This window comes from Castor canadensis, chromosome 16 (assembly GCF_047511655.1).
Source record: "Castor canadensis chromosome 16, mCasCan1.hap1v2, whole genome shotgun sequence".
Classification (NCBI taxonomy): Eukaryota; Metazoa; Chordata; class Mammalia; order Rodentia; family Castoridae; genus Castor; species Castor canadensis.
This window is the reverse complement of record NC_133401.1, coordinates 82,103,655-82,130,438: the sequence shown is the minus strand read 5'-3', so window position 1 is coordinate 82,130,438 and position 26,784 is coordinate 82,103,655. Positions and strand designations below refer to the sequence as shown.

Here is a 26,784-nt window from a genome sequence, read left to right as displayed (position 1 = left end):
AGTAATTCATTTTTCCAAAGTAAGACATAAACATCAGTGTGTCCTAATGAGTCTGACCTTGTACATAAGATATATACTGTATAAATATAATCAACGAGTAAATAAGCAATCTATAATTATTACTATCTTTTTCTGCAGTGCTGGGGGTCGAACCCCAGGTCATCTTCATGCTAGGCAGGCACTCTGCTACTGAGCTTTCACCAACCCTGCAAATAATGTGTACTTAGGTAATATATTTTCAAATATAGCAAAAAATCACACACTGTTTATAGAAGACATATGATTATGTCTTCATGCATATTCAATCACTAAATAATTGTTTGATGCCTAATATATATATAGTCATCATGCTAGGCAGCAAGATTATTTTTGCCTTTTTTTGATGTAATGAATGATCCAGAGAGAAGACAATAATTGAGCTTTACAAGTTATTCTAAATGCAGCACATGCTATATTTTAAAGGATTTTTGACAATAGTTTGGGAAAGTATTCTAATAGAGTTCACATTTTGCATTTTAAAAGGATTTTTGGGAAACCTTTTGTTGATCGCTGAATATTTGTTAAAGGATTTTCATGAGTATATATCATTTCACCACTAAAAATACAAGCCATTTAAGGACAGGCCCTGGGTGTACACATATTATATTTCTTAACATGCTTGTCACTGTTTCTGTGGACATCCTATTTGTCTCATACACATTTTTTGATAAATTAATTTTGGTATTAAGTGGGGAAGATAGCCACAATTAATTCATAAAACTTTTCTTATGATCATACAATCAGTAGTTCAGGTGCTGTTGTGAAGGTACATGAGAAAGAGAGTAATAATTCAAAAATGTGAATTCTAACTATACCTATCTCTCCAAAACATTCTGAGAAATAACTGTGTGATATTGGAAAAACTAGTTAATAAATAAACGATACATAGTTCACACAATGCCGCTGAGTTTTAAGCAAAATTCACCATCAACTGAAGGGTGGAGGTTGTAGAGAGGAATGCTAGCTTTGAGTATTAGAAGACCTAAGGTGAAGACCACCTACAGAAAAGTGATTTAGTCCAGTAAGGAAAAGCCAATTGTCACTATGTCCTGGGTTTCTCATGTATAAAATAAGTGAGCTTTTTGGATGCACAAACCAGTGAGATCTATCAGACATGCGAATCCTCCATTTCTTCCCTGACATTGTGATGGACCTGCCCAGGAGTTGGTGTAAGGAGCTGGTGGTGGACTTGATTTGTATCTTCAGGCTCAGAGTCACCCGCTTGGTGGGCCATTCTTCATAATGGGTAAAATGCCTTAGGAAGGTGGGACCAGAAAGGCGAGGAACAAAGATTACCATTCCTTAGACCCCTTTCAGAGGTGCAGTAGATAAAATTCTGGCATCTTTTTCTATCCTGTAATTTCTCTGAACATTTTTTTCTCTGTAATTCCTCCAGCCCTTTTCTCTCCATCTTGCATTTCTACTTTTGGGTATGGAGTTCCTTCCTGTGTCCAAAATTATCCCAATTTTTCTTTGGGCTCTCACTGCCTCAGGCACCTTCTGTGAGCTGGGCATTTGTGGCCATTTATCCTCCCACCAAACTTTTTCTTCCCTTTATTTCTTTCTCTCCTATTCCTGTTTTGGGAACCAAAGAAGTCATTTCTACTAGGAGCCTTATACTAAGTGTTAAGGAACTCAGATAATCCAGTTACATTTCACAGCAGCCTTTGAATCTTAAAAAATGAATAAGAAGGGGCTGATGAAGTATCTTAAATTGTTGAGCACTTGCTAGCATGTGCAAGGCTATGTAATATACATACAGGTAATATATAGTACCTATATGTTTGATATTTTAACCTGTATGTATATCACATATATATAGATATGTATGTAACATACATATGGATATCTACATATCTACATGCAACATAGGTATACACACACACACACACACACACACACACACTACTGTTGGGGAGGGAAGCTGAGAGACATTTTAAAGAAGTCAGCTCATTAGCTATGTAACATTTATGCTTTGAAATTCTTCTAGTAGGAAAAGCTCTTTCTTTGAGATGCGAACCTCCTCATCTAATACAGACGTGGTTTGTGCATCTGTACAGTTGTCCTCAGTCCTTGCTGTTCAATGCAAGGACACTGTCATAAATGCAGAATCTTAAACTGCTCACCATCCTATTGGACCAGCACCTGTATTGTCACAAGATCCCTGGTGAAAATTCTTAAAAACATTCAAGCTTAGCATCAGCCATAACAGATGCAAAGATGCCCTCATATTTGGATCAATGTATTAGGAATATTGACTTTATAAAGAAGAGGATGAGTTTGAAGTTCAACAATGGGTTGAATTTCTTAGTTGGATGCATAATCTCTCCAGTCAACACTTCACCCCTTGGGATGTGGGAGAATTCCAGACCATCCATAAATAATGGGACAACGGATCATTCCAATGCCACATATCAAGAGGTACAGCTGTACCTGACTGCTTCCATAGGAAATTTACTTCCTTTCCTTGATGTGTTCTCTGAAAGGTGTTTCTTTTACTCACAGGTAATTGAGCAAGGCAAAGATATATTGCCATAGAGCATGGAGCTATAGTATTCCACCTTGATTCTGTAAATAAAATTTAATTGCTCAGACATATGCAATTGTTTGCATGTTGTCTGTGACTGCATTTGTGCTACAATGGTACAGTTGAGCAGCTGCTGCAGATACCAGACCCACCAACACTTAACTGTGTATTACCTGGTCATTTGCAGAAAGTTTGTCAACCCCTGTCATTGAGCAGGGGCCTGGGTCCCTAGAATCACTCTATGCTCTGTCTGTGCTAGCACTGCTGACTTCCCTGGGTAGGTGAACTCAGCAAGAATAACCTAAATTGCAGAAGACTGGGATTTAACTGGAAGAGAAAAATTCCTTTCTGTAGAATCAAGAATAACCAGTAGTGATTCTCCTTCCTGATCTGTCAAACCCAGACCCTTTTTCATAGAACATTTAATAAAATATTTGAGTAGCACTAAAGTTTAATTTACACTTTAATGATCAAAACACATTCTTCTCCCCACCATATTCATCTAAACTATCTAGAATTGACTAAATCCTGGAAAACATCCATAAAACTTGTACAGTAGACCTATGTTAGCCTCCGGTCTATGGATCCCAGAAGACTGTGGTGGAGGAAAACCACACGTACTCAGAACACAGAGTTGAGTGCTGTACTGTATACAGATGCTTGATACATTTTTCCCATTACCTACCCAACTCCCAATAAACACATGCTGCCTTTTTATTAATCTCAAACATTCATTTGATCACTTCAGTTAAGCACGTTCACTTTTATTTTGCTTTTGGGATACAGTTTGCTTTTTTTTTTTGGAAAAATACTGTATTTCCCAAAAATGAAGGGCAGAGAAACAGTAGATCAAGGATTTAAACACAACTGAAGACCAACTGAGACTGACTGAGAGCTTCTCCATGTCCACTGAGCTGCAGAATGTACTGTGGCAATTTAATATTTTTAATTTTGAAATTTCTTTTTCTTTTTCATTCATTCATTTTTTTGGTCTGTTTGTGGTCAAAACCATATGTAATTAGTCCATTCCTAAGGTAGCTTACTTTACTGTGAGACTTAAAATTCCTGGTCTGGCCTTCTCATTGCTGCACCTTCACTTGTATGTCCACAAGTCTTCTGAATCCCCACAGGGAAAGAAAGTCTGTCTTCAGCACTTCTCTTTTAAGCTTGGCTTAAGTTAGACTTCTGTACCCTGAACAGTCATTCAAAATGCCTTCTACTAGCCATCTCATCAGCACCTTTTATCTTACTGATATGTGAGACCTTATCCTCTAAACATAATTGAAAATTACTTCACATTTTCTTACCTTTGTATGACTTTCCCAAACGTCACTTCATTTATCAGCCAGGATTCAATCAGAAGGAGGCATCTGTACAATCTAACATTCAATAAAGTGTGTTAGTAGCATGTCATCTTATGCGTCACTACAAAAGCTATTATTACTCTTTGCGTACTACTAGTATTCTTTACTTCTGAATGTACTGGCAGTGAAGACTGGAAGATTTCCAATATGGCCTTTCCTAGGTGAAAGTTTTCATTAATGAAGACATTGGCTATTTTCCAATGGCTGGACACAGCAGACCAAGATGGAGCCATGCTCCCTGTTTTGTGTCAACTCATTGCCCCTTATCTTTGCCTATCTTCTCTACGAGCTAGAATGAGGACCATGGTTGCTGGCCCTCTTGTAAGTCTCTAACACTAAGACACACATGCTTAGCATAATGGGCCAGAGGAGCTTTTAGTCCTCGTTGCTTCTCCATGCTCAAATCTGAAATGCCTCCAGAAGAGATTCTAAATGCAAACTTTTAAGTCTTTTGCAAATCATTTATCTTTCTGTGTCAAGGATTGGCTACAGAAAGCATGGGCCTCACATGAATGTATATTTCAGTTCAGGTGACCAGTGTTGGTTACATAACTCTATATGAGTCACTTTAATTATTTAAAAAATATGTGGACAGATCAAATGTCATTATGGCAGTGGGCCTGAACGTTCCCAGCTATTTCCTAGTGTTAACATGAGTCAATTTGGTTATCCACATTTGTTACATTTAGGTGAGGGCTACAAAACTCTTTCTTACATATCCAATAATGGGCTAGAAAGATAACAAATGCCAGGGCAAATTCAGTCTCCCATAAAGGCACTTACTAGCACAGAGGCACAGGACAGGCACCAGGCCTCTGCCCCTCGAGGTGCTCCAAGAATGCCTTGCATAAACCACGGGTGTAAGTGCTTGGTAGGATTTGGCTCACCACAGAGTAAGGAAAGCTAATCAGTACCCTGATAACATAGGAGTATAGTCTACTGCTTCTCTCAGTTCTTATTTTCCTGCAAGATCAATAAGTACCACTACAATACTTTATCAATGAGTATGTCTTGAGCATCACAGATTTCCCAAAGATATTCTTTCCATCCCTTTTTATTTAACAAAGCCCTGGTGTTGTTCATAGAAAAAGACAGTCCAAGATCCTATAATAGCTGCCTTTGGACTGTGGCCTTTTGAGTTCAATTTATACACCTGATTCCAGGGACAAATATGCACCCCTAACTCTTATATCAAAAGTAACCCAAACATATATATCACACTATTTGTGTTGAGGTATTAATGCTAGTTACAGACTAGGCATCAACCCCTTTGCTCTCACTGTCCTGAATTTGACATGTATCCATTTGTTCAGTCAAATAAACATGCACAAGACTCAAGTCCTGCCTCAAACTCTGGGTTATACAGGTGCATGATAGAGCTTTGCCTACCAGGTATCCAATAGTGAGGCCTCACCCCTCAAAGTGTGGCCCATGGACCAGCAGCATCAGCCTGTCGGGATGCTTGGATCTCATTGGAAATGCAGGCGCACAGGACCCATCTGAGATCTTCTAATCAGAGATAAGGCTATAGGTTTCCTCTATAGCTTGGGAATATGTCAGATGTATGGTCTGGGAGGGTAGAGGTCCTCAAATATCAAAGTGTCCCAGAATTACCTGAGGGATGTTTATTCAAAATCTCCCTTTCTTTTGGTTAGGAGAGGCCTGCGATGTCTTTGAGAAGTGCTAGTTGGTTGGGGACAATAAGAGCAACTGGGTAGAAGGGTGGTGGGGAGGTCCTTGGAATCAATATTGAAATAAAGGTAGCTTGGGACTGAAATGCCTGTGCTTTGTGTGGCTGGCATTGAATCCTTTCTTTTGGGGTTTGAATGGAACAGATAGTCCACCTAATTGCTGCTCCACTCGCAAGCATCACAGACTTGAATTTACAGTGCTGCGTGAGGTCTTTTCTTTTTTTTAATATAGCTAATGCATATCAAATAATTTAGACCATTTCTGTGTCTGATAAAACGCCGTTTTGACAGAGGCATGGTGGTCTACATGGTGGTCATTACTGCGTGCTAATCACAGTAAAGTATACTGTAAAGTATCTCACTCACTTAGAATTGAAATGGGAAGGGAGAGTGGTGTACACCTTAACGAGGCCTGAGAGTCATCCACAAAAAACTAACCAATGCCCTGTACCCCAGGTACAGGTAAACCAAGGAGGAAAAGTTAATGATGTTCTCCTAAAGCAGCTTTGTATAACCATGCCTGAGCTCCTGCCTTCCAATTTTATCTCTTGTCTCAGGTTTCTGAGTCAAGTTAACAAGGAAAAGGTTTCAGGTAACCTAGATTGTTGTTCTTATGAGTGCTTGTTATAGCTGTAGTGAAATAAAAAGGTGTCGGGGGGGGGGAACACATTATCACCCATAAAAATGAGCAGGAAAGGAATCATTTTAGGCTTGCCTGTTGGAGAAGAAGTGAAAAGACCCATCAGAAGTACAGTTCTGGAAATTTGCTAATTTTCAGGCCATCACATAGAGAAGAAATTCTCACCCCAAGACAAGATCTGGATTGAGGTTGTTGCCTAGGTGACCCTGCATCTTAAGTCATTGTTGAAAGGGATCTCAGGCCCACTGCAAGTTATTTTCAAAGAATTTGTCCTCCAGAAATAACACAGATGAACATGCAGGGATGTGTCTCTAAGGGTATATATTACAACTTTATTTGCAACAAGGAATGTTTGGAAACCACACAAATATTGATTAAACATTTGATGAATAAGTTATAATGTATACACAGAATAGAATATTATGCAGTCATTAAAAAGAAAGAAATGTATCTACATAATTGACCCAAAAGTATATCCAATTATTAAGTTAAAAAAGAAAGTCTCAGCATATGTGAATCATAAACACAAAAACTGTCATATGCGAACAGGAAGTTAAATCCCAAAGAATATGCAACAAAATATTGATGCATTATCTCTGAGTAAGGTAGACGTATGAAGACCTTTTATATTCAAGCACATATGTTTTCTGTTTTAATAATATATTATTTTTAATGTAAGAAAAAAGATTTTATAAGGACTCTTAAGCAAACCTTTTCATCTTTTATTTATTTATTTTACAAATGAGCTATCTTAGGTCCGGGAATTGACTGGGCTGAATTCCACAAATGAGTTAGTTGTTCAGAAAGACCCAGAAATAGCAAAGGCCCACTAGAAACTTCAAAAGAGCAAAAGCCTCCTGGCTGTCTCTACCTGCTTGAATCTCTCCTGGTAAAGACTGCCAGAGTCCTCAGTGTTGTGCTAGGGAAACAGGGAGATCAGTACCAACAGATAAGAAAGCTCAACTTCTTCCCTGTAGAAGGGAGAAACTGTTTCTTTCAAATCAATAATCTGGAAGTTAATTTTTGAACTCTAATTTGCATGTGGCACCTTCTGTCAAAGCTGTCAACACAAGTTGCTTTGATTTCATGCTGCTAGCTGGAAGGGCTGGCATTGGTCCAGGTGTTCACCCTGCTAGCAGGGGCTGATTTCGACTTGTATTCTTTGGATGAAACCATTGGGCAATTTCATGAGCAAATGCAGGTGACTTTTTATAACTGTGATTTCCGTTTAATGAGATGAGCCTTACCCCACCTCCATCCCTGTGTCTTTCATCCAATAGCTGACCAATGTTTGAAACCTCAGAGAAGAGTGCACAGGTACATAGGGCTGGAGAAGTATAGATATTAGGAACTGTATACGACCAGATCATCGTGAGATTTGTAACCTCCATCTTCTCAACTGTGAAATGTCAGCAAAAATACTCCTTTGACATCCCTTGTAAACATTAGGAAAGTAGGTGTTTCCATATTAAGACTTTCGGTGAATTAATTTGAAAATGACAACAGTCCAACTTTGAATGCCTTTTGCAAGACAGGACTCATACATCCTGAAACAGGTGCTCCACCCACAGCCAATTTCCTTCTTTGTCTGATAATAGAACACTTTATTTTACCTTTTACTTAGGGAGGCCCTGCCTTCAAGAGAGACAGACACAACTGGTAATGAGATCTCCTTTCCTTGCTAACAAGTCTTTTCCATCTCTGTGCCTGATGAAATCAGATGGGACGTCTTCTCAAGAACAGGGGAGCAGTGCAATAGATACAGAGAGTAGTGGGGATTCACATAATTAAAATACAATGTTACATGTATGAAATATTATGGCAACCCCCCCTGAGCAATCAGTATACACCTAAAAAGTGAAGGACAGGAAGGTAAGACAGGTTCTGTCTAGTGCTGTGTACCAGTGGGAGGGGGCAGGATAAACAGAGGATGAAGGAGGGTGAATATGTTCCAGGTACTGTGTATACATGTATGGAAACAAGATAACAAATGTTGAAATTGTTCTAAGAAGTGGGGAGGTAGGATGAGGAAGAATGACAGAGGGGGTGAATCTAATTAAGATACATTGCAAGCACATATGTAAATGTCACAATGAAACCACCTGTACAACTAATAAATATTGCTTTAAAAAAAGACTTGTAGGAAAGGTTTTCCTTTAATTTAATTAGAAAAATTTAGAGAGAAGTGTTCTGGTTTCTGTAACCAGCTGTGATCAACCAGAAATTCTGCCTGACTGCACAGAGGACTTGCAGGCTTCAACAGAGACAGGGAGAGGCCAAGAAGATGCTGTGTCAATGTCACCATTGTTCTTGGATTATGGGATCTTACAAAAATGACAAAATTCTCTAATTTTTTTCATGACTGTATGCCTGGATAGGTCACTGCTCAAGCTTTTGATAAAGCCACTCTAGTACCCATTTCTCATTTATGCTTTTCCAACAATAAAATCCACGAGGGTAAAGAAAATATTTCCTGATTTGAAAGAACTTGGGAAATTCAAGTTTCTAGAACCAAGATTCTCAGGTGAAATTAGAAATACATCGTGGGTATCAGGGAACCTAAATGGTGCTTTTATTTCTCAAAAGACATTCTCTTACATAACTTGTGAGGTATCAGTAGATTTTAAGTGAAGAGATACATGTAGGGAAGGTAGGTTAAATAAAGCCCAGTGGATCATTTGTTTTACTTGTTTGTTAAGGTTGGTTTTATTGATTATTTTATTGTAGAAATCTCAAGTTTGAAGTTGTCAATATACATTGTACATCTCACTACAAAAAGTCTTTGTTGTTTTCTAGTGATCTGGCTATTATTATTGCATTTATTTTGAGCATCCTATAGTCTTTGTGCTCACCATTAGATAAAATGAAACCACAAAACAATAAGAAAAATGGCCCACAAATTTGGGAAGTACTCTTTCATAGAGGCAGAGATGACAACCCTTGTCCTAGTCTTATTTTTGAGGAAGTATGGCTAGTCTGCTTCTTCCTAGGTTTGTCTATGGTTTCTCTGCAAACCTAAATCTCAAAATGACTATCTTGAAAACTTAGGACAGAAATCATGAGTATCATCACCTTCAAAACCAGTCTCAGCCAAGCATGTGACACATAGCTCTTGAGCAACTGAGATTCTCGGTACCTGAGCACCCAACACTACCGTAGGTGTCTAGGATAAAGCTTCATTCCTCCCTCATGGGACAGACACTAACTGGAGAATGACATTGTCAGGTGGTGTTTCTCCAAGTTCATTTACTAACGGTCCTTATACTCCAGGTGTATCTTAAAGAATGTTTGTACAGGCAAGCACCTTTGGTAAGAAAGAGATTTTTGGAAAGGTACTCTTTCCAAAAGACTTAGAGACATGAGGAATCTTTCAGCGAAGACATTTTCTTACTGACATAGATCTTGAATGTCCACTAAGTCCCATGTGTTAAAGGCTTAGACTCTTGGGTAGTACTATGGGGAGATGGTAGAACCTTTAGGAAGCGGACATAGTGAGAGTTTCATAGGTCATTGGGGTGTGTGTACTTAGAGAGGATTGTGGGCCACCGGTCTCCTCTTCTTTATCTCTCTCTTTTGGGTCCTGGCAGGGATGTGAGCTGCTTTGCTCTGTCATGCACTTCTGCCATAATTTTGAGTCTCCTATAGAGCTTCAGCACTGGACCAACTCATCATGAACTGGAAACTCCAAAACTGTGAGCCAAAATAAGCCTCCTTTTCTCTTTATAAGTTGATTTCTGACATATTTGTTACAGTGATGGAGAGTGGAGTAAGACTTGGGTTCATGGAAAATAAAAATGATGTCTCTCTGGGAGAGGACAGACAGATCTGCAAGCAACCCCTACAAAAAATTAAGCATTCACTATTTCGGTGTAATTTCTTATAACATATCCACTGTGTGTACAGACATAACTTCGACCTCATTATTGTTCCTGGAGGGACTGGGGCTGAGAGAACTGGTGCTGTATTGTGGTTCTCTCTCCTTGATACTTTTGTTTAGAAAAATAAAGTACCTCTGACTCTGGCCCAGAAGTCTCCTGGTTTCTCTACTCTTTCATATTTCCTAACTTAACACACAAAAGGACTAACTCAGAACAGTTTAGAGTCAGAAAGATCTGGTCAAGTATATGATGCGTCATCTCTTCAGTTCTGTGAAGCTAGGGAGTGAGGAGAAGGACCTGGCATGCTTCTCCTTAGCTCTCATATGGTGGGAGAGCAAGGCCACTGCAATGCAGTTCCACCGGGGTTTGGGGTTTTCACGCTTCATGTGCACTGCTGTATCCCCAGTGCTGACAGCAGGTCCTGGTACAAAGTAGATACTCAATACATTGTCTTTGAGTGAATGAATGATCAGTACTCATGGCCCTCTCTGTCTTCTTTTCACACACAGAATACCACCACAGGAACTGAGTAAATCTTACGAGAAAGAGAATAAATATTCCTTCTGGAGGATGCTAATGGGTTTCAGAAGAAAAACTGCCTTACTGCCTTTGGGTGAGAAAAAAGGAATATTCTTAATACCTAGGTTATGAGTCTATATTAAAAAATAATTTCCTCTGGATGCTTGGTTTCATTTGGACCCGTCATACCAAATATAGTAAATGAATTATGCTAAAAAAATAAGTTCCAAACCAAATAAATGTACATACACCTGCAGGCATTCCAATTGGATTTTTTAAAACTCAAAAAGTAATTATGTCATTATCTATTACTGAAGCTAGTGAGCTGTGAAGAGATAGTGGAATTTTTGTCTACTATTACAGAGTCATTTTTTTCTCGCTAAGAACTAATATGTCAGAAAAGTAGCCAAGAATAAAAAAACATTAAAAATATTGTGATTAATAACTATTATGGTGATATAGCAGGAACAGAGGAACAGATATATTGATAATGAGTAAAAATCTACATCAACTGTCACTTTTGCACTCAGATTTTAAAAATGAGTCCAACATGCATTAATATGCTTATGACTTGCATTTTGTTTGAATGTATTAAGTATTTGCTGGTTACTAATAGGACTGATATCACATGAGATTAACTTTTTATTGGGTTGGAAAGTGGTGATACTGTGACTGTGTTTTAAGGTTTCTGGTCATGGAAAAATTTGTGAAAAATGCATTAATTTGCAATTCCATTGTTTTCATACTTCCATTCAGTTTTTCCTTTGTGAAGTTTAACAGTACGATGAAGATTCATGCATTCCTTCATGCATGGAAGAGGTAATAACAGCACAATTATAGCTCATTTTTAGTCATTATTGCACTACCCAAAGAGCTCCACTGATACCTTCATTAATCCCAGCCCCTTGGCAACTTCATCAGGTGTACACTACCATATACCTATTTGCCAACTGAAAGATCTGAGGATTGAAGAGCTCAAAGGACTTGCCCAAGATGGCGAAGCAGGGATTAGAAAAACCAGGATCCAACTGAAGCCAACTAAACCCTATGATCTGTTGTCTTAACCACTGGCCACTATGGAAGGACCACCTTGTCTAGGGATGATGAGCTCCTAAGAGGATGGGTTGAGTGACTCTCATGCTACTGGAATTATACATACCCCATCTGAGCTAGGCGTCTCAGCATCATTGTCATAAAACACAAAGAAAATCAAGCAAAGGACAGTTTATGATCTGCTTCAAGAACCAACCTGCTCTCAGAATCTTGAGGTATTTTCTTTGCTTCCTTCTTTTGCCCTACATCTAAGTCCTTGGATTCTTGCTCAGGAGACTCATATTTGAGTGCTTTGGTCAAACAAAAGTCGAGAATTGTTTCAGATCAATCCTTGGGGAGGGTCTTTATTTGTTTTTTCTTTAAAAGGCAGTTAGAAAAGTAAAAGTCCATTGTACATGGGCACTAAAAACATAGTGAAATATTTAAATAATTTTCAGTGACATGTCTAGTATTTAGAAATGTGGAAATATTCTGGCATGATGAATGCCCGTTCAGAGTAGATTCCCCCAAATAGTATTTTAGTCATGTCAGATCAGGGCTTTTTCTTGATCTGTATATTTTTGCATACCTGCTTCAGTATCTTCGTTCAAGCCGTGCCCCTCTAGGACCCCTCCACACTGCATATACTGCACAACTTCAAGACCAGGCTCTCATCTACTTCTTCTATGATGAGTTCTTCTGACCATCTCCATTTAGAGAGAGCATTCTTTTCTCCCAATACTGCAGTACTGATGACCATTTGTAGATGCCTTTGAATTGTTTAAAATGTGGGTGCTAAAATCTCCCCAACTAGTTAGACAGACTTAAGCACAATATATTTACTAATAAACTATCAAGGCAAAATCTCCACTGAACAGTGGACAAACGATGAAGGGATATAAAATGGGTCATGTCAAGGGGAGGGCACTTGTAGGAGGGAGAGAGTAAAGGAAGAGGGTAAGAAAAGAAGAATATGGTTGATGTGCTTTCTATATAAGTATGGATATGGAGCATTGAAACCTATTGAAGTTATTTTAAGAAAGGGAATAGGGCAGGAGAGAGAATAATGGAGGAGATGAACCAAATTGGGGTATAATACATGATTATTATTATATACATGTGGAAATTTCACAACAAAACTCACTGTATAACTATCATATACTAATAAAAATATTTAAAAAAAATAATCTTCCCAGCTAGCAGAGAAAATAGAAGAACATGACTGTTATGCAGCCTCTAGTAGAACTGACCATGGAGCACATTCTAAGGCATTCAAAATCACCCTTATATGACATATTAATGTATACCATAGAAGTTGGGAGAAAGGGAGACTTCGTTAACTGAAATACTTTTTCCCATGATGCTATACTCTTCAAGAGTATCTCAATGCAACCAAAATGAAATTTATACAGATTTGTATTTTCCCAAATTATATCACCTTTCTAAGAAGTCACAGGCATGACATATAAAAATCTGAGAAGCTTTATGGTAAAAAAATGAAAACTGCTCAACTGTATTAACCTTCTATTTCCAAACTGAATTTTACTTTGGAACACCTACCTCATTCATGAAAAAAAAAATTAGTAATGAGAGGAGGGCTGTTGGAATGACTCAAGTGCTAAAGTGCCTGCCTAGCAAGCATGAGGCCCTGAGTTCAAACCCCAGTACTGCCCAAAACACACACACACACACACACACACACACACACACACACACACACACACACACACAGAGAAAGAGTGGTGAGTAGAACAGAAATTAGGAAAAACCTGTTTAGCGTAATGTGCTTGGCAATAATACAGTCCCTAGGAAAAGATTCTGAGAGAACCAGGAGGTAAACAAAAGTTCTACCCTGCTTAACTATGGCAGCTGAAGGTTGAGGTCACTGCTTTTAACAGTCTGGGGATTGGTGAAGAGTCTAGTGGTGTAAAATAGTGACTTTGGTTCCATAATCTTAATTTAATCTGGATTTCACTGGAATAAATCTTTTGGAAAAGGTTGCATTTTGCAGTGAGTACTTGGGGCACTGATACAGTTGCGGTGTGGTCTGAGTCTCTCTCAAGTGTCCATTGGCATTAAAGTCTTGGTCCCCAGGGTGACAATACTGGGAGGTGACACCTAGTGGGAGGTCAGTGGGGCCACACCACTGGAGGGTAGTTTTCCCAAGAGAGTTGATATAGAAGTCAACCAGTCCTCTATCTCTGTTCCCAGTCTGAGGCATATTTTCTTGCTCTCAGCTGTGCTCTTGGCCATTGTTATCCACCATAATGTGATATACCTAAGAAAGGAGCCACTGGCAATAGCATGCCCTTGACTTGCCAAAACTGTGGGCTAAATAAATTTGTTCTCTTTATAAATTAGCTGCTTCTGGCATTTTGTTGCAGCAACAAAAAGCTGACTAATACAGCCACCAAGAAGACTCTTCCACAATAGGCCCAGCTCATCTCTTAAATGGCTTCCTACACCTTAAACAGTTGTCTATGTTGAAAGAACTAAGCAACTGCTTGGACGTCTCCCGAGCAAAGTGAATGAGTATTTAGGGTCTTGCAGGTATGAAAGGCAGATAGGATATTCATGATCTTAGCCAAAGAACTGCCCACGGGGATTCTTGTAAAGTTAGGTGTTAATTCTCTTCATGTTACCTGTATGGCTAAGCCACATAGTACAGGGATTACAGGTGTTAAAACTCAGTAATTGTCTTGACTTGTTATGGTCTGCTGTTACAGAATACCACAGAATGAATGGGTGATCTCTAAAGAAAAGAAACATTTCTCTCACAGTCCGGGAAGTGGTCAGCCACAAGATCAAGGTACTAGCAGTTTTCATTGTATTACCAGAGCTGCTTTCTCTGGAGGAGAGGAGCATCGTGTTCTCATGTGTTGGCAGGCAGAAGAGCAAGGGAACTGAATGCATGAAGTCTCTTTCCAGGGCGCTAAATAAATCACAAGAGAGGAGCCTTCATGGCCTAATCACCTCTGAAGGCCTCATCATTTACTACTGTCACATTGGCAACATCTGAATTTTGGAGGGTACATGTTCAAATCATAGCAGTAATTAATAAACATTCACCTAGAGCAGTTTTTGAGTCATGTTAATCCAGGATAAAAATCTACTTTGTAGATTAGGATTGACCGTGGTGCATCTAAGTAACCTTGGCATTTACAGGTGGTTAGAAGGTTTAGCTGAGATAGTATTTGTAATAGCTTAATAAATAGTACAATTTCAACTGTTCCATTTACCACTTCTAGTTCTTTAAATTGCCTTGCTAAAGGGAATCATTTATTAAACCCAGCAATTATTGCTAATCTGCTGTTTACCAGGGCTGTGCTAAATTTGAGCAATACTGCAATGAACAAAATATAGTCACATACTTAAGAGCTTGGGGTCTTGTGAGAAAGGCCAATAAGTAAACCTCCAAATGAAAATATACCAGGATAAGTACTTGAAGTGAGGTATGCTGAGCCGAGCATATTACAGAAACACAGAGCAAGACAAATCAGAAAATGCAGGACCATAAGACTCAAAGAGGTAACAGTGGTCTGGTCCCTTTGAACTAATTGTTCATCAAGGAGTTTAGTTTCCATTGAAAAGTACCCTAGGTGACAGGGACAAGTTGAGGGATGGGTGAATCCTGTCTAAAGATGGATCGTGTTCTAAAAGTTTGAGAAGCACTAGTGTTGGGTCTGAAGTGAAGGGAGCAGAGAGCCAAGAAAAGAGTCTTTGGAAGGGATGGGAGATAGTTCATCATCACCCAGGGCCTGCAAGTTCTCAGGAGTCATATTAACCTCACAGTTCACTTGCAGCCTAGGCAGAAATGAAGAATGTAGGGAAGGACTACATAGGCCACTCACTATCCCTCATTTGGTTTCCCGAGCTTTTTTGTGTCTGGATTTAATGACTAAAAGTCTTCCCCATTTGTACCGTGCTTCCCAACATGCTTGGATTACAACTAGTTTCTAGGTAATATCCCTTCTATTTCCCTTCAGAAACAGAAACATGGTGCAAGGACCAATCATAATAATTTATAGGTTAGAACTATCACAAACTAAACCCAAAAAATCATGTAGTGATTATGGAAGTTACTAAGTGTATTATTGTGGTCTTAGGTAATTTGGTCAGGAAAGATGTATCCCAAATTAACAGTGCATGACTCTGGTGAAGGAATTACTGGAACCTTTCATTTTCTGTATTAATGATATTTGATTTTTTTAAATGCCAAGCATATATTGCTTTATAATCAGGGATATTAGAGTGTTTGGTTTTAACATGTAGGTATAATCTTAAACTACTTCTCATAATTGGAAAATCAAAAGTAAAAAGACTGGATGAGGTTCTCTGTTTGGTAGACTGTACTCATTCACAAACCACTTGAATATTTCACTTTCATTTCATATATAATGCCATTTATACTATTGTTTACTTAATACTTTAGTCTCATCCCAAGCAATAAAATCTGGGAAATCGTGTTTGATATCCTAGCTATATTAAAATGAAGGTCTGCTCCTCCAGGAACACTTGCAATTATTTGGCATACTCTCACAGGGGAGCTGTATTTTGGAAATCTTGAATGAGATGATTCCCCAAGATCGCTCTTGTCCCCAAAACTGTACAAGTTCAAGAAAGAAGACATTGACCATGCAGGTGCTTTTTTATTGCACTACAACTTTCTAATTTCTGGGTTATTTATGTGGCATTTTAAAGGGACTGTGCATGTTCCAGACTACTTTCCCTATTAATCAATATTTTACAGCAAAAGGCATCATAGGTTGGTCAAGAGCCAGACAATTCATGTTTTAGATTTTGAAGAGTATTTTGTGTCTCTGACCTTGCTTCTCCTCCTTTCCTTTCTCATCCTCTTCCTCTTCATCTATTCTCTTCTTCCTCCCACTCCTTCTATTTCAAAGCATTAAAAATGTAAGAAGAACAAAGAAATCTCTGCTCCCACACTGTACAAAGAGAGACTGTGGACTGCATTTGGCCCATAGGTCTTAAGACTAAAGTATCAAGCAAACAATAGTATAAATGGCATTATACATGGAGTATATAATAGTGAAATATTAAAGTGGTTTGTGAATGAGTACAGTCTACCAAACACTGAACCTCATGCAATTCCAAACTCTGAGACACTGCAGTGACTTTCTCAGAACTGCTGAGTTAGAACACAGTACTTCATGCATAGGACATGCAATAAAAACCTGTGGGTTTGATTCACGAAGTTGGTGTTCATCAGTCTATTTCCTTCCCTTTGTTGATGACTTAGTGAGAGTTTTGGTGGTGGAGAACAACTGAGTTGTGGATGGTTCTGACTTCCATGGATTTTAATTTTCAAGGTCATTTCCTGTCCACCTCCCCCTAGGCATGAATGATCTCTCAGAATTCTTTGTGGTTCATTGCTGCCATTGGTATCTGGATCTTCAGAACACCTCCATGAGGCCCAGTGGGGATGGATGTGATACCCCTTTACAGAGGCCACACTTGGCTTTTAAAATACATTCCAGTGTTAGCAATTTCACATTCATTCCTGTTAATGACTGGGGAAGGAAGCTTTCATTTTAGTCACCTTTCCTCTTCTAAAAGAGCATCTGGATTTCACCTTTAAGGGAAACTCTGGGCTTAGTGCTTCAACCCACATCAAAACCCACCCCTGGGATTTCTACCTTCAAACAAGTGAAACAAATGTATTCCCTGCAGGGGGGCATGCTGTCAAAGAGGAGTGGACTTATCCAGATATCAGAACTATTCAGATAGGATTGCCTACTTAGAGAAAAATCAGTGGCTGATACAGAATACTTCCAGTGGGGGACCACTTAGCTCTCCATCCACACATTCCAGTCTCTTCAGAGCCAGGAGAACAAAGCCCCTCCACATTTATGGGAGTGGAGAAAGTAGGTAATAGATGATACAACTCAGCATGGGGTAGCTGAGACGTTTTGCTTATCTTTATTTTAACCTTCCCATACTAATGGAGGCTTTCCCAGAAATGATTCAAATTTCCTATACAAATTCCTGGAGAATATTTTTCCTTTTCTCTAAATCTTTCCTATTTTAAAATTTACCTAGAAGAAAAGATGGATAATGATAGATACTTCGTGTTAAAAAAGAAAAAAAAAATAGAAAGAAAGAAAGGAAAAAGTAGTTCCATTAGCAACTTTGGTAAGAAATTGCTCCACATTGCTCCTCTGACAAGTAATTTTTCCCAGCATGTGTGCATCTTAAAAGTATTGCAAAACAATATCTTAAAATGAACTGATTAGTATGCATGCTCTGTGGTCACATTTAAGTTCTATTTATAAAATCTATTCTGTTCCAGGCTCAGACAAACAAAACTGAAATGCAGCTGTGTAACACATTGATAATTTTCATTAGTCCTAAAAGCCTCAATAGAATTTGCAATTTTATTCATTACATCTAAATAATCCTGGAAAACCCATTGTGAAGGTGACCTTTCACTTTTTCCCCCCGGCCTTTGTGTGACTTGGCTCTGTGTGTGGGTGTGGGGGTGTGTGTGTGGGGAAGGGTTACGCAGGCGATAGAGATTTCTACAAGTGAGAAGAACAAAGCAGAAAAATGAAAAATGAGACAAAAGGAATCAGAATCACCCACATAGATTCTGAAAGCAGTTTTAACTAGGGGCAGCCTGCCATCTTACCCCAGATGTGTACAAGCCCAGATTTCTGAAATCACTGTGTGATATTGTGGGCAAAATGTGGAGTATGTGCTAATTCACTGGAAGACAGCTTGCTGTTTTGATCCGAAGGGTTGAGGATTTTCCTAGAGAGTGAGCCAAAGGGCAGGCCCACAAGAAATAAACAGTACTTCTTCTTTCAACTTGAACTTGTTCTTGAAAAGTAAAACAATGCCAACTTTGGAGATAGCTTTTCTTACTCTGAGCTTTTATGCATATGGATCTTGAAAAAAAAAAAAAGATTTAAAAACATGCACTTCCCAGAAGGTTGGCAGCCAGCCATAAAACCACAAAGAAGTCTTTAGAAAATTAAGATAACAAAATAAAATAAGAGGAATAATATGAAGGGTGAAAAATAAAGACAAACACTTACAATTTAGTGGTTACTGAGATGGTACTTCAACACTGACCAGGCAATTAAAAAGATAAAACCCAGCATCAAAGGATGTCTTAGAAAAATACTTATGTGTGGACACAAACACTGACACTCAAGTGCTTATCTGATAATTGCTAATTTTGGACTGAATATATTGATAGCTATGAATTACCCACTATGTACAAGTATCACCTTTCATATACCGTCTTCTGCAGAAGGGGTAGTTAGGACCTTCCTGAGGGTTATTCTGTCTCAGTGTCTCTGAAAATGTCATGTATTTTTAAAAGGTGGTAGGGATAAGAATTGGCAAAGTGAAATTCTGGGCAATATTCAGATAAACAAAGTTAGGGTGGCATCTTTACTGTTCAGAACTTTTAATAAGAGACTATCAAGTTTTAACCTCTGAAAAGATGTAGTATAGGCGTTTTCTATACTATTAGCACAGAACTTATCACCTTATTTTTTAAATAGGGTATCCTGTAGCATTTGTGTTCTGGAGAGGGGCAATACTTTGGGAAATGCTATTTTGTCTGAATAAATGTTCTGCCTTCCATTGTCAATGACAAAAACTATGATTCAGAGAGCAAAAAAATTGTACGATGATTGAGTTTGACAGAAGAGGGACAAAGTTAAGGCATGTTTTGTACAGCCAGCTAGCCTCACTAAGAGAGCCATCAAGGCTGCTAAGGAACTCAGACTTAAAATGTAAGAAAAAGGCAGACAAGGATGAGAAACTCACAAGTCAATGAAATTTGTCTGATTTTAATTCTTTGATAATACAATTTAATACAATTTAAGACCACTAAACTCAAAGGTTCTAAAAAAAATTTGTTTTATCGTGCTTTAGGTAAACAAGAACCTTTTCACTATTGTATTCATGTTCACTAAAAATTTGGTTACTCATGTGAAATTCTATCTCATTGCAAAATTGCTGTATTCATTGATTCTCAGGAGACAGTACTTCTAATAGTGCCAAAGAAATACCATGTTAACAAGTATCCTATCAACATTTAGCAAAATATATGTTCCTTCATTCTTTCCCTTGATGAGCTACAGAACTCAGTCACCATAAGGAAGATTCAGTGACATACTTGCATACAAATGGTAGGAGACATTTGGTTATTTCACCCCACGAAGAATCATAAGCTAGGAAAGATCATGCACTGAGACCTCTATTCTGCTCATAGCTATAACTGTAGCTGCATATATAAATGATATAGGACAATTAAGCCCTAAGAGCTGCTGGCACATTAACATGACGGCAAGACTGTGTTTGGGGACTTCACTGAAATCCATTTCAGTCAACTAAAACCATATGGGCTACATTTATATGACAGGCTTCTGCAGCCATGGCTACTAACTGGACTTTCAAAACTGTTAATGTTTGGTCACTGCTATTGTCTGGATGAGTGTCGCTCAGAGGGGACACTCATATGTCCCATATGTAAAGGCTTGGCCTCCAGGGAGGCAGTATTGAGAGGTGCTGTTGACTTTTAAGAGGTGTGCTTAAGGACCTCTGTAAGAGGTCCTTATGTCACTGTAGGTATGTCTCCAGAGGACATTGTGGGATCCTAGCCAGTCCTCTCTCTCTGCTTCCTGGTTTGTAATATGAGTGGCTTGCTGTGACACACACACATTTCCTGCCTTTGGAATCCAGTTCCTCACCATAGGTATCAAGCAATGGGGTCACTGATCCTGGAGAGGAAATTCCTTATCCATGAGCTAAACAAACATTTTCTTTTGATAAGCTAATTGCCTAAGACATTTCATTAGAGTAACAAGAAACTAATTAAACCACTTTTAATAAAAATTTGAATAATGTATTTTAAATAAATTATATATATAAAATCTGAAATAAATTAAAATTTAGTCAAATGTTTAAACATTGTCAATCATTGCTTTATTACAAAGCTTTATGCCCAGTATGTTATAAATTATTTTATGGTTGGCATGAGCTGGCTCCATTTTGAATAGTAGAGAAATACCTATTATCCTCTGTCTTCTTTTGGTGACTGAAGCTGTCGTTTACCTGTATTGGACCTAGTGAATGATTTGACAGACTATTATTGTACTGTTACATTAGCATCCAGTCTTTCTGTAACTTTAATTCTGTTCCCATAATGTAGGGAAGTGTTTATTTTCTTGCAATGAAAGTGGTCCAGATGAAAAGAGGTAACTTTGGAGAGAATTTAAGTTTGATGACTGCTATGAAGGCCAGCAGGTACCATGTTACACAGTGCCATTAACTAAGGACAGGGTCCTCTGTGAGCTATTGGAGATGATGTTAAGACAACAAAAATTATCTTGAATCTAGCTACACTGTGAAGTTGCAGAATTATCTTATATAACAAGGCCAATAAAGTGGAAAAAATGGAGGTGACATGGCCACCAAATAAACCCCCTAGCTCCACCCATTACGATTTAAGCACCTTGAGAAATCACTCCAATTTCTTTCTGTTTATAACAATGGCAAAATTAATCTTGAATGATGTCAGTTTTGAATTATGAGATCTTTTCAACAATATACCTTTGGCATAAAATGAGGCTGCCTCACACCAACACTTCATTCCTCCTGAAAGGCATTAGCTATCAAACAGTGCGACAAAGACGTACTTGAGTGCTATTCTGCACAGTGAGAAAAAAGTAGGAACAGCTGACACCCATTGCTCATGTGTCTAGCATATGTTAAGAGTTTATGCCCAATCTTTCACATAATTCCTAACGACATTTCACTGATGTGTGTACTGGTATATCGCATATTTTATAGTGAATTATCTGAGGCTTAAGAGGTTGATGTACCTGCCCAATATTACACCCTTTTTCAAACATAGGTTCTGCATCTCCAGAGCCTCCACTTTTCACCACATGCTATATTAAGGCAGAGTTAAAATCTGAGTTACCTGAGAGTTTTTCTATTGCCTTTGTTTCTTGAACTTGCCTTGATTCCACAAAGCTTGTTTTTGATGTGTTTATAATGCTAAGAAAAATTGTAAATTACTGTGCACACTGTTATTTCTTTAATTCCATAAGAGGAAGATAATAAGGATAATGAAGACTGTTCCTTTGTAATTCCAGTGTGATATTTTTGTGGGTGGATTTCAAAGCTCACGGTATGCAATTAGAGATAATGTGAGTGGCTTCTTATTTTCCATGTGTGTGCCATCCACCGGGCATTTGCTGAGAGGGCTTGATGTGTGTGCCACAGGAATTGATGTGGACATCTCATTTTCCTCTCAAGTTGGAGAGCCCTTAGAATTTTGGCAATGTCACTTATCCTCAGATGACTTGTAATGGATATCTTCAAGGAGGAGTCTTCATTACATTTTAAAAATCTTTTTTTTTTTTGGCTATGGAAAGTATTTCTTCTTTTTCTTGGACTTCTTCTCCATACTTAAAATTGCCATAGTAATCAGGAAAGTGACTCTGGAAATCCTAGCTCTCCTTGATAGTCTTGTTAGGACTTACAGTATAACTTTTCAGAAGCATATCATGAGAGCAATCCTTCCTGCCAAGGCATTTAGACTCAGCAGAAGCAGATGTCCAGTGTGTAATTTTGGCTCAAGTGTCACTGATAAATTATTGAGGAAACATCAAATCAGATGAGTGAGGGAAAAATTAAAGCCTACTCACACAGCAGCTCTGTTTGCCCTATACTCCTGATCTTAAATTTGTGTTAACCTCCAGCTTGTTTCTTGTGTGCTATTCAACAGAACTTTAAGCATTTATGTTATGTTTCTTTTCAACTGTCTGTTTGTCCTTTTTTCTTCTCTTTCCCACATTATCATGAATCCCCTGCCTCTGCCAAAGTTACCTGACATCTATCCTGCCATATACTGTACTTTAGCTGAATGTTTGGTCATTGTTTGCATCACAAAATAACAAATAAAGACTCATATTGTACATGCTTTTGCATCCTGCTTTTATTGGTTCATAAGTTTTTGTTACTTATTATTAAACACCTCTCACCTCAATTGCTCTTTGGCTTCTTATCATAAATGTTCATTGCTTAGGTAGGTGATGAACTCTGATGGCAATATTCCATAAAGCAGTTTATTTATGACATTAAACTAACTATCGCAGGCACTCTCAACCAATAAAACTTGAGAGGGAAGGAAGGGATGTATGTGCCCTTAAAGCATGTTTGATTTAACAGTTAATTTCCTCAAGCATTCAATCATTAGTGTCCACCATGTTCCAGTATTTACCTGCAGAATATGCTTTTGTGGACTATAGTCCATTAACAAATTAAAAAATCACATAAATGTCTGACATCAACAGGTATTCCTAAGAAAACAAAAACATAATAATGGTATGGTACAGAGAGATCATGGGGAAGTCACAGGAGATGACACTGGAACCAAGAGTTGAGGGATGAAAAGAATCAGCCATGAGGAAAGGCAGTAGAGGCAGAGAGGACTTCAGGTACCTGCAGTAGGAAAGAGAGCACATTAATGAACCAACCGGTTCACAATGAAAGGACATAATGGGGTGGGGGTGGGGGGGACTTATATGAGATAATACTATGAAATGGGAAGAAGACAGAGAAGTTAGTTCAGAAAACTAATGGTTACTGAAAATTATGAGGGTAGTTTCAAATGCTGGGGTGGAGTGTGTGTGTGTGAATAAGAGCTGTCTTCATGGAGGAAATAGTAATTGGGATGGTCTTTGAATGATGGATAGGACTTAGAGAAAATATAAGAGTGACCATGGCTGGTAGAACGTAGCTGATAAGAACAACCTGTGTGAGGACATTAGGTGCTGCTCTGTAACTGAGTAAACAAGAACTGGGGAAGAATAAGTTTGGGACTTTGAAGGGGTGCAAATGCTGCTAAATAGGTCATCTGACCCATGGAAGGATAGGGGGACAGGAAAACGGCACGATGAAAACTGATTGCAAAAGATTTTTTGAACAGAAAAGCTTACAGTATAGCCTTTTTCTCCTAAAAGTCAACCTCGACAATATTTGAAACCAGCTACCATTTTTCTTTTGGCATCTCTGTTAATCTCTCTCCCTTTTCTTCAGCCATGTATGTTACATATGAACATAGAAAATTCACTGCATTTTAGGCAAAAATGTAGAGTCTGTACTGTATTTTAATATATAGTAAAATCTACTAATTCTTTACTTGCTAATAACACTGGGAAAATGTTTTTCCTGAAAGCTATTTTCTTCTTTTGGGGGGCAAATTTATCTTTTTAAACTTTCTGTTGTGTAAATCCTAAGCACTGATTACACAAATGTGAAACACAAACATGGACATAGCTGGCAGTAGCTCACACCTGTAATCTTGTAATCCAGGCTATTTGGGAGGCTGAGATTGGGAGGATCCTGGTTCCAGGACAGCCTAAGAACAAAAAATGAAGATGACAAGACCCCATCTCAATGGAAAACAGTTGGGTATGGTAGTACAAACCAATAATCCCAGCAAAGGTGGGAGGCATAAAAGAGGATTGCGGTCCAGGCCAGCCTGGGCAAAAAGTGACACCCTGTCTCCAAAATAACGAAAGGAGAAAGGGCTGGAGGTGTAGCTTAAGTGGTAGAGCATCTGTCTAGCAAGAGTGAAACCCTGAGTTCAAATCCTAGTATAACCAAAAAAGAAATGGAAATACTCTGGTAGAAAAGAATTAAAATAAATAATATTTCAAGATACATAAACATTTTATGGGATTCTAATTTCAGTGTTCAAAAATAAAATGCTCCTCCATTTACGTATCATCCATGACTCCTTCCTACTACAATGTTGTGGGAGGGACCATGTCGCCTGCAAACACTACAATATTTGGTGGTCATTTAGAGAAAAGGTTGACTGACCTTGACGATGAGGTCCAGGTGTATAGTCTACAAATGGGTAGTGTGTGCCTCACCTGGCAGCATGTAAGATATTCTCAGTCCCAGGCCCTACCTGGGACCTACTGAAAGAATCATCATTTGAACTGATCTCCAGGTGAAGGGCATATCTGTTAAAGTGGCCATGCGGGAATGTGCTTCTCCACTTTGGTGTGTATAAAAGTCAGTCTAGGAGTTCCTGGGTGCACAACTCTAGGTGTTGCCTGCAGGAGGGAGGCTGGTACAGGGCTGATATTTGCAATTCCATTAAGCTCCCAGGAGATGTAGATACTGCGCCTACCTGAACATGTGGGTTCTCCCTCACCTTCAAAGCCTTCCTCCCGTGCAAGGCTTTCATCCACCATTTGAAACATCAGGAATTCTTTCTCCCTTTCTGGAACTTTTATTCTGGAAACTATGCTCCCTTTTCGTGTGCAGTGTATTATAGTTTTTGACATTAGTATATTCTCAGATGGGATGAATGCTCTATCTTACGAACTTGATGGCCTCTTGCTATTTCTCAAATCTACCGAGCACGTGGACACCTGAGAGCTTTTGCATTTTATGACCTCTGATCAGAAGGCATTTAGGTTATTCGAGTCACATCTTCCCTGTCCCCACTTCAGCAAGGCATCCACTGACTGTGCTTTCTAAAGTAGCTTTCCTTTCCGTCACATCCCTCACTCTGCCTTCTCTATGTGCATTGCACATAAGAGTACTCTGCACTTGTATTTGTTCAATGACTCTTTTCTCCACCTAGACTGTAAACTCTTAGGGTAGCAACTTTGTATTCATTTATTCAGTATTTTAATTGAGCATCTTCTATGCAATGAGATGTATTCTGGGAGGAGAGGACAGATGAATGTACCTAGGAAAATGCCTGTAATTTACCAGACATCAAAGAATAATCAATGAACAAGTAAATGAATAAACTCACTTTTAATCCACTTGAAGGCGAGATTATGGCTGATATTTTATAAAATGTATTTGTCCCTTGTTGCTAAGCAAAGTAAGCATACAACACTAACGGAAGCTAACATTCATTGAGTGCCATGGGGCAGGCACTCAAAATCAATATGACTTTTATTCTCATTTTAAACTCAGAGCAATTGAGACCGAAGGTAGTTATATCATTTAGAAAAGCTCAACATGTGTATAAATCCAGACTATCTAACTGTAGAACCTGAAATAATAATTATCACATTGCCTTCCTTCTCAAATGGAACTAGTAGATTGGCAATTTTGTGTGTCAACTGAACAATACCACCAGATTTACTTTTATAGTTTTAAGAATCCAATCACTCTCTGCATCTTTCCACCAAAACCCAAAGGTAATTCTAACAAAGATCCAGGCACAATATATATACTGAATGGAAATAAAAATAAGGAATTAAACTAGATAAAACATAACTTAGGTTCTAGTCAATAAGATATTATTCAATAACTTCACATAGCTGCCCATCTATCCACAAGTTTCATTTTGAGGAGGGAGAATACACAATGGTCATTGTTTCATGTTTTAGCATTGAATACCCTGGACTTTTATCTTTTTAAGAAGAAAACACCACCCAGCCTAATGTCCTCTAGGTTTATCCATGTTGTCACAAAGAGCAATATCTCCTTTTTTAAGGACATTGTGCTAAGTGAAATAAACCAGACACAGAAAAAATGAGAAAAATATTGCATATCACTTACACATGAAATCTTTTTTTAAAACAATCAAATACATAGGAACAGGTATTGTGGTTACCACAGGCAAGGAAGGGGAGATGCAGGTCAGACAGTGTAACTTATCTTATAGTTATATAAGATGAGTAGGTCTATCCAGCTAATGTATAGCAGAAGTGTTATAATTGATGTTTTTTTTTATTGTATTGAAAAATTTGCTAGGCAAGTCAATTTTAATTGCTCTGAGCATGCAGAAATAAAGAAGTAACTCTGGAGGTGATGGATATATTAATTTGTTGACCTGGATTAACCATCTAATTACATATACACATACCATATTATAAACCTTAAATATGTGCAATAATATAAATTTCTAAAAAGAAGAATCATAGTTATGGAAACTTTTGCCATCTTTGAGTTTTATAAACAGCTATTAACTGCATGGTATTTCATATGGGTTAAATTAACCAAACCCTCCCCCAAAAGATACATTGCATCTCTAACCCCACTTCCTCAAAACATCTTCTTCTTCATATAT

At 38.3% G+C, this 26,784-nt stretch overlaps 1 long non-coding RNA gene across 1 annotated transcript in view; it reads right to left on the bottom strand.

The window, feature by feature from the left end:
• Positions 1–3,893: 3,893 nt before the first annotated feature.
• The window catches only part of LOC141418235 (uncharacterized), a 1,454,649-nt gene continuing 1,431,758 nt past the window's right edge, over positions 3,894–26,784 (bottom strand). The window contains exon 6 of the long non-coding RNA XR_012442925.1: positions 3,894–3,945. This is a non-coding gene — a long non-coding RNA (uncharacterized lncRNA). The remainder of the gene's footprint in view (positions 3,946–26,784) is intronic.